General features: G+C 37.9%; 1 protein-coding gene across 6 annotated transcripts in view; it reads right to left on the bottom strand.

Annotated features, from left to right (window-relative positions):
* The window catches only part of ATG4A (autophagy related 4A cysteine peptidase), a 59,062-nt gene that overhangs the window by 32,084 nt on the left and 7,895 nt on the right, over positions 1-19,083 (bottom strand). For 2 of the 6 annotated variants that reach the window (XM_036304744.1, XM_036304743.1), the window contains exon 1: positions 1,874-1,991. The exons of 1 other annotated variant lie outside the window; for it this stretch is intronic. The gene's annotated coding sequence lies outside the window, so the exon portion shown is untranslated. Of the gene's footprint in view, positions 1-1,873; positions 1,996-19,083 lie in introns of those variants that run through there. 3 more of the 6 variants (XM_036304740.1, XM_036304739.1, XM_036304745.1) reach the window with 3 other exon arrangements.

Genomic DNA, 19,083 nt, shown 5'->3' on the forward strand with positions numbered 1-19,083 from the left:
TCAAAACACTTAGTTGGATGTTGAAGTTACATTTTGCATAATTTGTACAAGTTGAAGCTATAATCTGAAATTACAACTTTAGAAACACATCTACCCAGGGATACTGCCTTTCTTGAAACATATTACAGAAATCCAATTTTTCAGGGATTTAAGCAGCCTTTCTCCTCAAGATGTTTTAATTATTAAGGGTATAGTCTTGGCAGAATTTCAAACCTGAAGAAGTTAGAAATGAGAAAACCATTTTGTTCACCAGTGTAAACTCATCACTGCTGAATCTGCCAGAGAGCCAGTGCTATCTTAGCCTTTCTGTCACTGGCCTTAGCCCCTGGGCCATATCCAAGAAATACCAGGCTAAAAATGATCACCCAGGTCAGACCATCCCCAGGAGGTGGTGGACTGAGGTGGCATAAAATCACACTATGTACCTTCCCACCCTACTCTCTACCCTTCACAGGCAGGGGAAATCAGGTTAAAATGAATGCGCAGTATAGCTTAGAAAGAGAAAGAAAATCAGAAAAGAAGTAGCTTGAGAGGAGTGTGAGAAAGATGCAGCCTCTCTGGCATTCCCCTGGTTGGGGTGAGGAAGGGTGGCATTGGATGAATGTACAACATTTATGCATATAAGCCTTGGGTCTTTTTTTAGTACTGGCTGAAAAAATAAAAGTATTTCTCTATCACCAACCCTGTCTCAATGAGTCACTACCCAGCCATCTTGTCAAATTAATACTACCCCTTAAAGCCTGTGAGAACTGTGCTGCTTCCTTTGAGATGTCTCTGACCAAAATGGTAGTCAAAGAATTTTTCTCTTAATCTTCAGCCCCTCTCACGCCAGCAAGAAGGTCACTATAGTTTGTATTTTTCATTCTTCTCTAATAAACAAATAAATGTAAGCAGAATGGGGTTAAAAGGGTTGCTCAATTGTGAAACTAACAATCTTTGCTGAGCTGTCTTGCAGGAAAAGGATGTTCCCTGACTGACCACAAAACAATAACACCCTTTTCCTATTGAAACCAGATAAGGATGCCTAAAAGGAATACTGATCCTGCTTAATCATAATACTAAATTCCCCTCCCCAAGCAGAACTTACCTACCATTTTCTATACATGTGATAAAAGATAAAGCATGCTCCCTTATTGCACCTATGTTAGAATGACCTAGCCTCTGCATATAATGACCTGTCTCTTTTTAATGAATATAGCATAACTAGTCCCAATAAAAGCAATTACCCTTGTGTATTTGGAGCCACAGCTCTGGGAATCATCCCCAGTGCTCTCCTTACTTGCTGCAAATAAACTTTCCTTACTCATATTCTGTCTTGGTCTTGATTCATTAGGTTATGATCACCAAGAGACAAGCCCCTTGTATACGGTAACATAAGTAATATTTTTTTAAGAGATATACTAGTAGAAGGCAACAAATGATTCATTCCAACTGGGGATGAATCATTTGTTCTATAACCTAGAAAAGGTGACATCAGAGCTGAGCCTTAATGAAAATAAGTCAAAGGTGGGAAGGGGGAAGGGAGGAAATTCCTGGTTGAGAAAACACCAAAAAGATTTGGCAAGCAACTGAGTGTGGGGTGGGGCCAAGGAGAATGAGAGTCAAAAATGACTTGAAGATTTCAAGTGTGGGTGATGAGATGGTAGCAGAAAAATATAGTGTGGGGTAGGGAGATAATAAACTAGGTCTACCCAGAACATGTTGGACTCCTGGACATGGTCAACAAAGGAAGGAGAGGTTTAAAAAAATGTGAAGAAGTCAACCAGCACAGGGATTGTGAAGAGGGGCATAGCAGATGGTAGGTTGATTAGCAGAAGCTAAAAAGGCAAGAGGAATCCAGAAGAACAAAGTTCAGCCTAAAATGTGACTTCACCCCATTACTCCTGGGTCCACTTAGTGTCCTGGTCTTCCCAGCCTCTGCTTGCCTACGCACAGGCCCTGTCCATCTTCATGTCTCTTCCTACCAGTGCCATGCTTTTCTGAAAATTAAGAACTTAAAATAGAGAGATGGGACAACAATTCTTAGCTTTCCAAGGAGGATTATCATGTTCAAAACTGCACATTTTCTTGAATGTATTTAGCAAGTCACACTTTAACAATGCCAAGTTGTCATATAATGCAAAATACATGAATGATTTCTCTGTAGACCAGTATATACTCTGATATCCTAAGAGAACATTATCATTTTCTGACTTACCTGAAAATCTTAACCAAAGGGTTAGCTTTCAACTAGACTTTATGAGATTCTATTTAACTGTCTAGTACTGGTGGTGGTGGAGCACAGGAGGCTGCATGCACCTGACAAATTGCCGGGCAAGTCAGCAAAGGGATAACCAGTCCTTTTGTCAAGCAACAATTATTAAGTGATAAGGCCCTTTGGTTTTCAACTTGACACCACAAAATACATTTCTTAGAGACTTCAGTCAATTCATGCTACTGACCATGGTGGTAAGAATCAAATGTAATACAAAATTGGACTTTTTAAATTTTCCCTTAAAATGATGCTTTTGAAAAGTTTATTGCCTTTAAAAAAATACTTATTGTTGAGAGTATTACAGATGTCTTTTTTCCCCTTTGATCCCCAACACACCGGTTCCCGCTCCACCCCAGGCCTTCACCACCCTATTGTCTGAGTTCATGGGCATTAAATATATGCATATAAGTTCTTTGGTTAATCTCTTCCCACCCCCCTCTCCCCTTCCCTCTGAAATTCATCAGTCTGTTCCTGTTTCTATGCCTCTGGTTCTATTTTATTAATCAGTTTATTATGTTCATTAGATTCCACATATAAGTGAGATCATACGACATTTGTCTTTGTATGATTGGCTTATTTCACTTAGCATAATAATCTCCAGGTCCCTCCATGCAGTCTCAAAGTATAATAGATCCTTCTTTTTTACAGCTGCATATTATTCCATTGTGTAAATGTACCACAGAGTTTTTTAATCCATCCATCTACTGATGGGTACTTTGGTTGTTTCCAGATCTTAGCGTATATTTTTGTTATTTTCATTTAAGGACAAGTTATTGCCTCCTATCTGCTGACTTAAATGCATTTGGATATATCCATAAGGAAAAGGGATTCCATTCACAAACTGGTCAGGAATGCACCTAACATGAAGACCACTGTATTCTAAATTGCTGCCTCTTTTTCTTTTGATAGGGTAACTGCTCTTTTTGGAGTAATGCATTTTTCAGAAGAATTAAAAGATACCACTTCTGTAAAGGTTCTCTTTGTTGATAAGGCATACAAATAAGGTACCATATTGAATGGGCAAACGGAGAAAAAATTACTTGCTTGGTTTTACAATTCAAGACTCAAGGCAACTATTGTACAAACTGAGATGAGAATCACCTTGATTCTTAATCAATAGGTTTTGTTGTCCTTAAGGATCAACCTGCTAGTGGAAAGCCTGGTTTTATTCCCCAGGAGGTAGTTTCATATTAGTGTCCCTGCCAAGTCATGTAGTGGGTCCAAAGTAAGCCTCCATTACATTGTAACTTTGATTTGGGGCATTTTTCAAACCCAAATGCACCAATACTCAAATACAGAGCTCATGATTCATGCAGGAAGCAAGACACTATGATAGTATTTAGTCAAAATAAAGAGTGTGTCAAATGATTTTTGTCCAACATCAAAATAAAATTTGGGGGCATGGCTAACAGAAGGAAGAATCACTCTTCACCCCTCTTAGAAATATCTCTAGCCTATGAACCCTAATTTTTAGTTCCATTCTAAAACTATGTGACCTTGCAGAACCTACTGTACTTCTTTGGGCCTCAGATTCTCCACCTATAAAATGTGCAGTGTGTTTTTCAATGAGAAAACCATAATTCATCAATGGTCTATGAAATCTATAATGGTTTGCAAACAGAATTTTTAAATGAAATTAAATAGAACAGAAAATATAATAGTATATTTAATACATAATAGTATGAGTATTATTTCATGAAATTTGTGTATGTATAAACTGGGTTGCAATATAAAATGTATTTCTCATTATATTGTTAGATCAAAAAAGTTGGAAAGCCACTGATCTAGACCCACACTGTCCAATGCAGTAGTCACTAGCCACAGGCAGCTATTTATATTAAAATTAAATAAAAATTCAGTTACTCAATTGCACTAGCCACATTTCAAGTACTGAATCGCCATATGTGGCTAATGACTACTACTAGTATATTAGATAGCACAGCTATAAAAGAGATCTATAATCACAGAAACTTCTATTGACAGTCCCATCTTAAAGGCCTTCCTATGGTTCTGTAGGAGGTAGAAATTGTTAGGAGGGGTACTCCAAGCACTAGGAAGAGAAGATGGGTTCTCTTGTCTCTCTCTTAAGAGAGTGTGTATATAAATGTCTAAATAAATGAGCCAACTATTATTTCTAAGTTCTACACTTGGTCCTATGAGGAATAGAGGAAACATCCTCAAACATTCACTAAATGTTAAATGAACAAACTAAAGCATCGTAAAATCATAACATGGGTAAAGAAATGAGCCTTGGGTGAATAAAGAGCTCATAGTAAAAAGCAACAAATAAGCAAACACTGATAATAACTAAATGCTGTCAAAATTCAGCAAAGGTGGAAACCGATGAGCATCGGAGTCATCAGAGAAGATTTCAAAGAGGATGTAGAATTTGAACTGGCCCTTAAATTATTGTTTAGATTTGGATGAGCAGAGATAAGAGGGAGAATATTACAGATGAGGAGAACACCATAAGTTTGTGTGTGTCTAGGAGGAGGAGTAGATCCTAGAGAATGTTGAGAAATGAGATTAGAGAGGTGGCTTGGGACTAGATTGTACAGGGTATAAAACCAATCTGTAGAGTCCAAGTCTTAGTAAAGCCACTGACAGTTTTCAAGTGCTTTCACATGATCCTCAAGACAGCTCCTTGAGATAGGCAGGGCAAGAATCATTACTTCCATTTTAGAGTTAAGAGAACAGAATATCAGAGAGGTTACATGACTTGCCCAAGGTCATATAGCTAGATTTGAGGCACTGGAGACAGAGAGAATAATGAAAAAGTTGTAAAAATCCAGGCATGAAATGGTGAAGGCCTGGCCTAAAGGCAGCAAGAAACCAGATGCTCTGGTTATATAACATACTATAAAACAAACTGACAATGCGGTACCCATTGTTTAAAGGGGAGAGTAAGAGTAGACAGTCTGAGGTTAGAACAGTATAGTTATTTTTAACTGGAAGTGATCTAAACTACCCCAAAGGAATAAATGTTAACAATATAATTCATATACTGTGTCCGGATTTTTCCAGACAGCTGAAGGCAACATTTTGGTCATGGTTCCTAAGCAAACACTTTATATGTCTATGCATTTTTATGAGCCATTTATGTCTTGCTAGTTTTTCTTTCCTCTGTCAATTTCAATTTTCATTTCTCAGAACTAATGGGTCATATGATTTTTTTTTTACCTCATCTAGATTTCCAGTGAGAAAAGACTAGTGTAAAAAGGTCAAGGAGCCACAGACCTTGGAGTTTTTCCACATTGTTTATAGTAAAAGTAATTATAAGCTTAGCAATTAATTAGTTAATGATTTACTAAGAAAATACTAAAATACACCATTATCAGACTCTCAAAGGATCTCTCCACCCATGTCAAAAACTTCCATGGGCTTCTGAGATCGCTCCAACTGATAAGAATCAAATACAAACTCATCAGCCTGGCATTTAAGGTCCTCTCCAATATGGCCACTTCCTACATTCCTAGTTGTTCCCCACTGCTCATTATTCCTTCATAAGATCTACTCTTTTCAGACAGAATAAATCACATGATACACTGGAGGCTCTTTGCTCATTCATGTCCTACTTGCACCCATCCTACCTCAAATGCCACTTTCTCTATGAACACTTCTTCCTCAATTTAGTACTTGCTCCTTTTTCTAAGCCACTATAGTCCTTTATTTATATCTCCTTTATGGCATTGGGCACTTTGCACTTCAGATTATTATTATTTGCGGGCATGTAATCTGTCTGCTCTTGCAATAAACTCCCATCTCAGTCCATGTAGTGTTCATCTCTGTATCCTTTACAGCTCTGATCACAGTGCTTAACATTAGTCATCCTTTAATGCCTATCAAATGTTTATGAAATGAATAGGCATACTAACAAAGGTCTAAAAGCTGGTTTATATGTCCATCCAAACATCAATTTAACAATCCTTTACCGAGTGCCTATCCTATGACCGGCACTATACTAGGCCCTGAGGATAGCAACATATCTTAAGCAATTTCAAGTCTAATGGGAAGATAGGGAGAAAGGAAGTGCTTTTTTATATAGTATAGTCAGTACCTATATGTACAGGGGGATAAGGGAGCACAGAAGAGGGTCATTCATATAAGCCAGTCTGGGGTACAGAGAAGGCTTTGGGAAGAAAGATGATGGCAGGGTTTAGCCTTAAAGGATGAGAGTTAAGTAAATTGGGCAGGGGAAGGACATTCCAGGCAGAGTAGAAGCTTGTAACAAAATACCAAGGGCTGAGAGACTATGGAATAGTGATGCCGCATGGAGACTGTCAAGGGCTAAGGCTAAAGAGGAAGGAAGAGATAGTAGACGCTGGTCTTGGAAGCCTTGGTAAGGACTCTGGGCTTACCCCAGGCTTCATATAGACCCCAAAGAGTTTCAAAAGCACCAAGAGGAAGACTAGGTATTCCACTATTTACAGAACAGAAGTGATGCAACAATTAATTGCCTGTAATGAAAACCCTAGGGCATTTTTTATATTCATTATCAAATTAAATTTTCTTTAAAAAAACAACCTGAAGTAAGCATCTTTATCAAGGAAGGGGTTAAGGTGAGTCTCTGTATTTTGGCCCACTCAGTAGTATAGTAGAACGGGAAAAATTCTGAGTCTTTCATGGAAACTTTATTCTTCATTGAAGCACTTTCCCAGTTTTCTCCTCTGTTTCCAACCACCTCACCCGCCTCCTAGACCACAGGAATTTTGCCCATATCCTTTCAATATCACACTTCATTAGTAAATGTTGCCAGCAGACATATGATGTTTAAAAATTCTTTACCTTTGATGTAACGTAAATTATACTGCTAGAGTTAAGTTTTGGGATAACATAAAATTACATGTGTATCTTCACTTTCAAAACAAAAGATCTATTCCAAGTTAATCCTAAGGCAAATTTCTGTAAAGTGAACTTCATTTTCCTATGTTATTTTATGATCCCTTGAGCCAAACTGTCCAAGAAAAGACAAATTGACTCCATCCAAAAAATGATACAGTTTGCAATATAATAGCTCCTCATCCCTGATGAGCACTCAATGTACCAGACACCAGAAAAATATATATCTATCTACCCACAAGCATGAAAGACCCAACCCAACAACAATAGCAAAAATGTTCTCTAATATCTGGCAAGCAAAGAATCTTGACCTGCTAAACAAAGCTGAGATTCACATTCATCTCCAAGTATGGCTCTTCATAAAGTGGGTATTCTTATAAGAAACTTGGCCATCAGTTCTTTCATTAATGCTAAGTTAAATTACCCTAAGTTAAAGTAATTCTCAGTTTAAAATGTCTTGCTATTCCACCTACTCTAAAGATTTCACTCCTATGTTTATATCTAATAAAAATGAGTGCTTATGTCCAACAAATGAATGTTTTTGCAGCTTTATTCATGATATCCAAACCTATAAACAACCCAAATGTCTATGAACAGAGGTGCTATGGACTGAATGTTTGTACCATCCCAAAATTCTTATGTTGAAGTCCTAATCTCCAATGTAATGATATTAGGAGGTGGGGCCTTTGGGAGGTAATTAGGTCATGAGGGTAGAGCCCTCATAAATGGGATTAGTGCCCTAATAAGAGACACAAGATTGATGAACTTTCTCCAACATGTGAGGACACAGTAAGAAGGTGGCTGTCTAAAAATCAGAAAGAGGAACCTCACCAGACATTGAATCTCACAGTACCATGATCTTGAGCCTCCCAGACTACAGAACTGTGAGAAATAAATGTTTGTTGTTTAAGCCATATGGTCTATGAAATTTTGTCACAGCAATTTGAACTAAGACAGGTCAATGGATAAATAAACTGTGGGGAATCATACATGAGATGATACACAATAACAACAAAAACTAATACTATACAAAAAACAGGGATTAATCTCATGGATATGTTAACCAAAAGAAGACAGACAAATTATTACATTAAGGTATGATTGTATTTATATAAAGTTTGATATCAGGTAAAACTAATCTATGATGATAGTGGTCAGAATAGCTGTAACCCTTGGGAGGATGTGTCGACTGTGAGGATGCAAGAGGAAACCTTCTGGGTGGACAGGAATATTTCAATATCTTGATTTGGGTAGAGGTTACATATGTATAAAATTTCATTGAGCTGTACACTCAAGGTTTCTATACTTTAATGTATATAAGGAATACCTCAATTTAAGAAAAAAAGGTAAGTCTCCATATTGGATTTATTTCTGATACAGATTGGCAATACAGGTCAAATTATGATAACAACAAAAATTCTTTTGTTTTCAGGAGGAGAGATATATTTCTGAATTTATTCCACCTCTCTGAATACACACACTTCAAATCCCAGTGCAAGTAGTTTGTAGAATCAAATATTACTTGGATTTAATGCCAATTTATTGGATTTTTCAACTTATAGCATTCTAAAATGTTATCTATTTTTATAGGCTCATTTTGATTATAAATTCACAAATTTATTAATTCTTCTTTACTACTATAGCATTAGTTGGTCTTCATCAGAGAAATATATTGAATTTGTTCCCCTAATACAGTGGTCGGCAAACTCCGGCTCATGAGCCACATGTGGCTCTTTGGCCCCTTGAGTGTGGCTCGTCCACAAAATACCGACTTCTGTGCATGGGCCATGAAGTTTCAATCACACTGTATGTGCATGCCCGCACGTGGTATTTTGTGGAAGAGCCACACTCAAGGGGCCAAAGAGCCGCATGTGGCTCATGCGCCGCAGTTTGCTGACCACTGCCCTAATATAATGAAAGAAAGCATACTATGCTAAAGAGAACACTGGCTTATGAAATGGAAGAGCTGGCTTCTATTTATGTTCTGCCTGTTACTAACCAAGTCGCCTTGGGCCAGTCTTTTTCTAAGCTAAGATTCCCTTTCGTTATCCACAAAATGGATATATACCTTCCGCACAGGGCTATAGTGAGATCACATGAGAGAATGGATGTGAACGTGCTTTGTAAACTTTAAAGAAGTGTTAATAACCCCAAAGCTAAGTGTTTAATTAGAATTTGTGCTTGGGTGTGGCCAACAGGAAATATACTTAAATTTCAAAGTTTGTACTTTAGTTTCACATCCTATATAAGAGAAACATGCAAATTAACCATCCCTCCTCTACGCTCAAGCCATGCCCACAAGCCAATAAGGAGGGAGTATGCAAATTAACTCAAATAAGATGGGCAGCAGCCACGGAGCTGGAGTGAGCAGGAGGCTTGGGTTGCCCCCGGCGATGGAGGAAGCCAAGCTTCCCGCCTGCCCTGGCCAGCCCTGGGCTACACTCAGGGCTAGAAAGTTTCAATTATCTACACTAATAAAAGAGAAATATGCAAATTGGTGTCACTCTGCTACGCCCACCAACCAATCAGATGAGTATGCAAATTAACCCAACAAAGATAGCAGTTAATTTGCATACATAGCCGCCCAGTGGCCTGGGTCCCAGGAACATCATCAGCACTCAGGTCACTCCGAGGTAGGCCCCATGTAGGCCCTGAAAAGCCCAGGAAGGGCCTGAGGCAGGGGGCTCCTGGGCAGGGCCAAGCTTGCAATCGGAGCCGAGGGGCGGAGCCGAGGGGCGGAGCCGGTGATCGGAGGGAGCTGGGGGTCCCCTGCCCAGGCCTAAAGGCTGGGCCAGAGGCTTTAGGCCTGGGCATGGGTGGAGCCAGCGATCAGAGGGAGATGTGGGGCACCTTCCCAGGTCCTGAGGCTTTAGGCCTGGTTAGGGGTGGAGCCGGCAATTGGAGGGAGCTGGGGTCCCTTGCCCAGGCCTAAAGCCTGGGCCAGAGGCTTTAGACCTGGGCAGGGGTGAAGCCAGCGATCAGAGGGAGATGGAGGGGAGGCCTTTCCTAGGCCCTGAGGCTTTTGGCCTGGGCAGGGGCAGAGCCGGTGATTGGTGTGAACTACAGAGGAAACACCTTTTCTGACCGCTAATTGGCTATGCTCCCTGTATGCCACTGGTAATATTCTTAGTAACTTGGGTAATAAGATCCAAAAAGGTGACCTAGGGTTTTTCCACCACACTCCTGGAGAAAAAAACAAAGGTCTGCTGCTGGAGGGCTAAGAAATGTCATATCCTGCCCTAGCTGGTTTTGCTCAGTGGATAATGCCTTGGCATGCCCACTGCAAGGTCTGGGTTCAATTCTGACCAAGGGCATGTACCTAGGTTGCAGGCTCCTCCCTGGCCGGGGCCCCGGTCAGGGTTCATGCAGGAGGCAACCAATCAAAGTGTTCCTCACATTTTGATATTTCTCCCTGTCTTTCCCTTTCTCTTCCACATTCGCTAAAAATCAATAGAAACATATCCTCAGGTGAGGATAAAAAAAAAAAAAAGAAAGAAAGCAATGTCATATCCTATGAAAGACACATCTTGAAAATGCCTAAAGAAAGTTGTCATCTTTTCATGGTGAAGGGACTGGAGTCCATATTGATGAAAACACCTTGGTGGCTCCAGTGACAGACAGTGGCTGCAGCAGCGGGGTGATGGGGGCTGGTGCCTTCCCCTGATCAGCCTGGTTGCCTCCCACAAAGGGAGGCCAGACTGTGGCTTAGGCCCGCTCCACAAGGAGAGCAGGGAGCAGGCCTAAGCCGTCAGTAGGACATCGCCTGAGGACTCCCAGTATGTGAGAGGGGGCAGGCTGGGCTGAGGGACCACCCCCCCCTCCCAGTGCACTAATTTCATGCACCGGGCCCCTAGTATCTTATATTTCACCAGAGAGTCATTATCAACAAGTACACTCAAATTCTATCACTTCTGAAAAGTTGAAATAATTCCAATATGGTAAATATTCAAAATAGCTGTACACAGGGAAATATAATTAATAACTGCCTTCCTTGCTTTTCACAATTATGACATTTAGACATATCTCTAGCTATGTAATTTCCATTATATTCAGTTCACACTTCTAGAACTTTGGACCTCTTCAGTAACAATAGTTTTCCCTCTCCATTATGAATTTCACAGTAACTACCCCTGAAGGCTGCTCCCATTTTTATCCTCTGCCATCTATCATGATAACTATTGCAAAATTTTAAAATGTTCCTGACTCTGAACTCCTTCTCAGAGCCCTGAATACTCCATCAGAGAGTCCCAAATGGAGGATGCCTTTTCTTGTGTCAACTTTTGAAGTTCATTTCTCTGATGAGATGAAGTACACGCCAGAGTTGCCTCAAAATGCTTCCTGTCACCAACTATTCTTTCCAGAAGGCACAACAGGAAAGCCCTGACTGGAGAGCCATGCAGTGTAAGAAGAGATTAACAGAAAGAAAAATTAGAGTAATTTGATTTCAAGAGCCCCAGTGGTTTCTCTTCCTGGATATTTTGTTCTTAGTCCCACAGAGAAACTCTCCAAATTAGAGCAAGCCTGCAGATAAACCAACAAAACAGACTAGAGAAAATAAATCCTTAACCACTCAAGAGCCTTGAGAAACATTACATTCAGGCTTCAAGTCCCAGTTAAAAAGTATTTGTTGAGCCTACTGAGACAGGGAATGGGGCTTGATTTTACAAAAGTAGATTGACAGCAGAAAGATGGAACAACTAACCAGAAAATCATGAAAACCTAATGTGGGAGATAAGAAAGGAGAGAGAGAGAGAAGAGAGAAGAGAGAATAAATGCTCTGGAACCATTTAGTGCAGGGACAAATAGTAAATCACATTTCAATAGACTACCACTGTATTATGCCATAATATAACAACAGATAGTCATAATCATGATCCTTTTTCTTGTTACTGTTAATCCTCACCCAGGGATATTTTTTCCAATTGACTTTTAGAGAGAGTGGAAGGAAGGGGGAGAGACAGAGAAAGAAACATCAATGTGAGAGAGACACATCGATTGGTTGCCTCCCATAGTGCCCTGACAGGAGCCAGAGATCAAGCCTGCAACTGAGGTATCTGTCCTTGATTGGAACTGAACCCATGACTCTTCAGTCCATGGGCCAACGCTCTAATCACTGACCCAAACCAGCTAGGGCAATCATGATTCTTAATAAAAAATTTATGTCCATGAATGCTATATAAGATGTCAGAGGAGTAGATTTTTCTTTATTTAATTTTTTTTGAAAAATTCCATTCAGAATGGATAAAATACTAAAAGCTTATGGTGCTTAAATAGAGGAAATCATGAGCCATTTGGAAACCCTCATTATTAAAAATGCATTATTCTAAAAAAGAGTCAGGTAACTGAGGTTTATTCTACTTGGTAAGACAAGTTGAATGTTGAGATGTAACAGTAGACAAAAGTGTTATAGGAATTCTGAAAAAGACGATAGCATGGTCAGAGAAGGCATCATGGAGGAGGCAGAGCTCCAGATTGCTTTCCATGGAAGTGTCTCTCTCCATCCAAAACCTGGTTCTGCCTTTCCTGACTTCTACCCTTAAGCAGTCCTACCAGGGCCTCAGGTTCAGAATCACTAAAGATGACTAGTCTTAAGGTAAATTTAATTATAGTGAATAAAGGGAAGGACAGGATGCAGACCCTAGCCCCATAAAGGAGCCATAAAGGAGCTAGCTAAAGCTTCAATGCCTGAAAAAGCAAAGACTTTCATATGGGCAGCCATTGTCATAAGCAGCAAAAAATTTGTAGGAACAATGAATGGTACCCCATCCATAGCTCTGCACTCTTAAACTACTGGAAAAGCAAGGTTTAACAAAGAATTTTTACTTGATTGTCAGTTTTTAATGTAGTATATAGAAGTATACCAATGGGAAACCACAAAACATTACTGAAAGAAATTGGAGGACACAAAATAAATGGGAAGACATCTGTGTTCATGTATTGAAAGACTTAATATTAAAATGTCCACACTATCAAGTGACCTACATATTCAATGCCATACCTCAAAATCCCAATGGCATTTTATTGCAAAAATAGATAAATCCATTCTAAAACTCATAAGGAATCTCAAGGGACCCCAGATACTCTCCCCACAAAAAAAAAAAAAAAAAAAAAAAAAAAAATGAAAGAGAAGAACAAAGTTGAAGGACTCATATTTTCTGATTTCAAAATGTATTTCAAAGCTATGGTTATCAAACCATTGTGGTACTGGTGTAAAAACAGATAAATAGAACAACTAAATAGAATGAAGAGCTCATAAATAAACCCTTGTGTATATGGTCAAATGGTTGTTGGCAAGGGTGCCAAGACCACTTAATGGGAAAAGGATAGTCTCTTTAACAAATGGTTCTAGAAAACTGGATATCCACATGGAAAAGAATGAAGTTGGAACCTTACCATAGACCATATACAAAAATTAACTCAAAATGGATTAAAGGCCTAAACATAAAGCCTAAAACTATAAAATGCCTAGAAACAAAACAAAGGGAAAAAACTTCATGACATTGGACGTTGCAATGTTTCTTGGATATGATACCAAAAGGGCAAGTAACAACAGGAAAAAAAGGCAAACAGACAGCATCAAACTTTAAAATGTTTCTATATTAAATAACACAATCAATGTAGTGAAAAGGCAACCTATGGAATAGGAGAAAATATTTGTAAATAATATATGATAAGGAGTTAATATCTAGAATATATAATGAATGCCTACAACTCAAAAAACAAAAAATCAAATAACTTGATTTTTAAAAATCAACAAAGGACTTAAATAGACAGTTCTCCAAAGATGATATACAAATGGCCAGCAAGCATATAATAGGATGCTCTACATCTCTAATCATCAGAGAAATGTATATTGGCACTTCAATGAGCTACTACCTCATATCCATTAGGATGGCTATAGGAAATAACAAGTGTTATAAGGTTATGGAGTAACTGGAAACCTTCTGCACTGTTGCTAAAATTGTAAAATGGTGTAAATACTATGGAAAGCAGTATGGCGGTGCCTCAAAAAATTAAAAGAATTATCATATGATCCAGCAATTCCACTTCTGGGTATATATCCAAAATAATTGAAATCAAGGTCTCAAAGAGATACTTGAAAACCATGTTCATAGCAGCATGATACTCAGTAGCTAAAAGGTAGAAACAATCCAAATTCCATCAATGGATGAATTAATAAACAAAATGTGGTATATATGTATAATGGAATATTATTTAGCCTTAAAAAGGAAGGAAATCCTGTTATATGCTACAACATGGATGAAACTTGAGGACATTATGCTAAGTAAAATAAGGCAATCATAGAATGGCAAATGCTATGTGATTCTACTTATATGAGATATCTAAACTAGTAAAAATTCATAGAGACAGAAAGCAGAATGGTGGCTACCAGGGACTAGGAAATAGGTAAGTTGTTGTTTAACGGTCATAGAGTTTTAGATTTGCAAGATGAAAAAATTCTGGAGGTCTATTTCATGACACCACTGAACTGGGCACTTAATATTAGTTAGGGTGGTAATATTTTTATGTGTTTACAAAAACAGTTAAAAAGCATAAAATATAAGTATGCATATATTTTAGGGGGTCAGAGTGATATTCCCATTTTTAAATACATTTTTATTGATTGCAAAGAGGAAAAGAGAGGGGAGAGAGAGAGAGAGAGATCAATGGATGCCTCCTGCACATTCCCCATTGAGATTGAACCTGCAACCTGGCATACGCTCTGACCGGGTTCATAGGTCAACACTCAATCACTGAGCAACACCGGCCAGGCTGATTTCACCCATTCTTAACTAGAGTTTTACAGGGAGAAAGGCAATAGCTAACACATCACCCATGTTTTCCTTAAGGAACCACTTATACAACTTCTGGTTCTAAGAAAAGATAGAATAGATACACCTTTTTTATTCTTCCCAATAAGTACAGCTAAAAACACTGATATATATATGAAACTTGAGGACATTATGCTAAGTAAAATAAGGCAATCATAGAATGGCAAATGCCATGTGATTCTACTTATATGAAAAATTCTACTTATATGGAAAATTCACAAATATGTGGAAATTAAAATATATATATATATCTTTGAAAGAGAGAAGAAGACAGTTTGGCATGGAAATTAAACAACACACCTCTAAATAACCCATTGGTCAAAGAGGAGGTCTCAAAGGAAGTAAAAAAAAAATACATTGCACTAAAGGAAAACAAAAATACAATATATCAAAATATGTTGCATGCAAGTAAGATGGCAGAATAGCATATCTTAGCCCTTATTTCCCACCACAGAAATACCAATTTAACAACAATATATGGACCAAAGCACTTGTATAAGATTTCCAGAATCTAGTTAGGAAGTTACAGAACCCAAGATGAGCAAAAAGCTGAGAACAGCCGCGTTGGAACAGGTAAGAGCAAGTTAATTTTACTCACATCAGCCCTCCCCCAAGCTGGTACAGCTCAATGCCAGAAGAGAATGCCCCAGCCCACAACTCCAGGAAGAAAGTAAAGAGGGGAGCATGGCTGCAACATTCTGGCTTTGCAGAGAGCTTCCCAAGGAAATGGTATCTGTCTCACCTCCCTCAGAGAACTAATGGAACTGACCTAGGTTGGATGCCTGGGAACCACTGAAAATGAAAAGCAGAGGGCAGTTTACTGGGGCTCACATGGCTCAATGCAATCAGAAGGAGCACAACTTGAAACTTACCCCTCAAGAGGCAAGAAGAGGAGTAGAATGTGTATCCAATGTTCTGATTTTTTGGAGGGCTGCCTGAGGGACTGGTATCTGTCTCACACGAATTGGGTGCTGACGGGGAGCTGGCATACATTGGATGCCTAGTGGCCCCTGAGACAGCAACACAATCATAGTAGAGGATTTCAACACCTAACTTTCAAAAATGGATAGAATATTCAGACAGAAGATCAATATGGAAAGAAAATACTTGAGCAACACTATAGGTCAAATGAGCCTAACAGACATATATAAAACATTCCACCCAACAGCAACAGAATACATATTCATCTCAAGTGAACACAGAACAGTCTACAGGAAAGATCACATTAGGTCACAAAACAATTCTTAACAATTTTTAAAAGATTGATATCATGCCAGCAATATTTTCCAGCCATGATGGTATGAAACTAGAAATTAATGGCAGAAGTAAAACTGGAAAATTCACAAATATGTGGAAATTAAAAAACATATTCTTGAACAACCAGTCATAGATGAATTCAAAAGGGAAATTAGAAAATATCTCAAGACAAAGAAAAATGAAAGCACCACAATTCAAAACTTATAGAATGCAGCAATAGCAGTACTGAGAGGGAAGCATGTACTGATAAATGCTTACATTTAAAAAGAAGGAAGTTCTCAACTAAATAATATAACATCATACCTTAAGGAACCAGAAAAAAAGAACACACTTAGTCCAAAGTTAGCCAAAGGAAGGAAATAATTAAGATTAGAGCAGAAATAAACAAAATAGAGAATATAAAAAAATATTTTAAATAATACTAATTTCTTTTTAATAAAAACATTGACAAAGCTTTAGCTATCTATATTAGCTAAAGAAGAGAATACTCAGATAAATAAAATCAGAAACTAAAGAGGAGATATTATAACTTATGCCATAGAAATTAAAAGAATTATAAAAGACAAACATGAACAATTGATTATATGTCAACAAATTGGATAATCTAGAAGAAATAGATAAATTGCTAGAAATATACAACTTACTAAGACTGAGTCATGAAGGAACAGAAAATCTGAAGATAACTATACCTACTAAGGAGATGTAACCAGTAATCAAAAATCTACCAACAAAGAAAAGTTCAAGGCCAAGTAAATTCATTGGTGAATTCTATCAAATATTTAAATAACTTCGTTTAAAAAATTAACTTTATTCTTTCTGAAAAAGTTTAGAAACCAATCCTTCTCAACCCCTTACAAAAAACTGGAAAGGAGGGAACACTTCCAAACTCATCTTGTGAAGCCAACACTACCCTGATACAAAACCAGAAAAAAAAAAAAAAAAAAACAAGAAAAGAAAATGACAGGCCCATATCCCTTATAAATATAGATGCAAAAATCTTCAACAAAATACTAGCAAACCAAATTCAACAGAACATTAAAAAGATCACACACCATGACCAAGTGAGATGTATCCCTGGGAAGCAATGATGACTCAACATATGTAAATCAAACAATGTGATATACCACATACCACATTAACAGAAAGAAGGGGGGAAATGACATAATCATCTCAATAAATGCAGAAAAAGCATTTGACAAAGTTCAATGCCTTTTCAGTAACCAAATCGGAAAGGAAGAAGTAAAACTGTCATTTGCAAATGACATGATACTGTATATAAAGAACCCTAAAGATTCCACCAAAAAACTACTAGAACAGATAGGTAAATTCAGTAAAGTAGCAGGATACAAAGTAAATATCCAGAAATCAATGGCATCTTTAAAAATGTATTTTTTTTCAGAGAGAGAGAGAGAGAGGAATGGAGAAGAAGAGGGGCAAGAGGGGTCGAAGAGAGAGTGAGAGCAAGAGCAAGAGCAAGAGCGGAGCGGAGCAGAGAGGAGTGGAGAGGAGAAACATGGAGTGGTTGCTTAGGCATTGGGATCAAACCTGCAACCTGGGTATGTGCCCTGACCTGGAATCGAACCGACCACCTTTCAGTGCACAGACAATGCTCAACCAACTGAGCCACAACAGCCAGGGCTCAGTTGCATTTTTATACATCAATTTGAACTATCTGAAAGGGAAACTAAGAAAACAATCTCATTCATAATTGCTTTTTCAAAAATTAAATACAAAGGAATAAATTTAACCAAGAATATAAAAGACCTATACTCGGAAAATTATAAGACATGGAAAAAAGAAATTGAAGACAATACAAATAAATGTAAGAATACATTGTGTTCATGGATAGGAAGAATTAGCATCATTAAGATGTCCATACTATCCAAAGCAATCTACAGATTCACCACAGTTCCTATCAAGATACCAATGATGTATTTCACAGAACTAGCACAAATATTCCAAAAGTTTATATGGAATTACAAAAGACCCAGAATAGTCACAGCAATCTTGAAAAAGAACAAAGTTAGAGGCATCATGCTATTTAATATCACACTATATTACAAGGCCATGAAGGAGGTTATAAAGGGGATAAATGGTGATGCAAGGAGACTTGACTTGGAGTGATGAACACACAACACAATAGAATTGTACACCTAAAAATCTATATAATTTTATTAAACAACGTCACCCTAATAAATTAAATGAAAAATAAAATTAAAAAAACAGCATGCTACTGGCATAAAAAAAAGACATGTAGCTCAATAGAACAGAATAGAAAGCCCAGAAATAAATCGACACCATTATGGTCCATTAATATTTGACAAAGGAGGCAAAAACATACAATGGGGTAAAGGTAGTCTATTCAATAAGTGGTGTTGGGAAAATTGTACAGATATGTGCAAAAAATGCAACTAGACCACCTTCTTATACCATACATTACAATAAACTCGAAATGGATTAAATGTAAGACTTGAAACCATAAAAATCCTAGAAGTAAACATAGGCAGTAAAATCTCAGAAATTTCTCATAGCAATATTTTTTTTCTGTTATATCTCCTCAGACAAGGAAAACCAAAGGGAAAAAAAAATAAACAAATGGGTCTACATCAAACTAAAACGTTTTTGCACAGCAAAGGAAGCCATCAACAAAATGAAAAGAATACCCACTGAATGACTCTGTACTTTTAAAACTCCCTCCCCCCCCCAAAAAAAAAAAAAATCTCCAGGCCCAAACAGTTACACAGAAAAATTTTTCAGCCACTTAAAAGAGAATCAAATGTAATACCCTTTGTAATACTTTAAGCAATAAAAAAATACATAAATAAATAAAGAGAATCAACAGCAATATTACACAGCTGATGTGGCTCAGTTGGTTGAGCATTGTCTGTGCACTAAAAGGTC

Source organism: Myotis myotis, unplaced genomic scaffold (assembly GCF_014108235.1).
Source record: "Myotis myotis isolate mMyoMyo1 unplaced genomic scaffold, mMyoMyo1.p scaffold_m19_p_4, whole genome shotgun sequence".
NCBI classification, from domain to species: Eukaryota; Metazoa; Chordata; class Mammalia; order Chiroptera; family Vespertilionidae; genus Myotis; species Myotis myotis.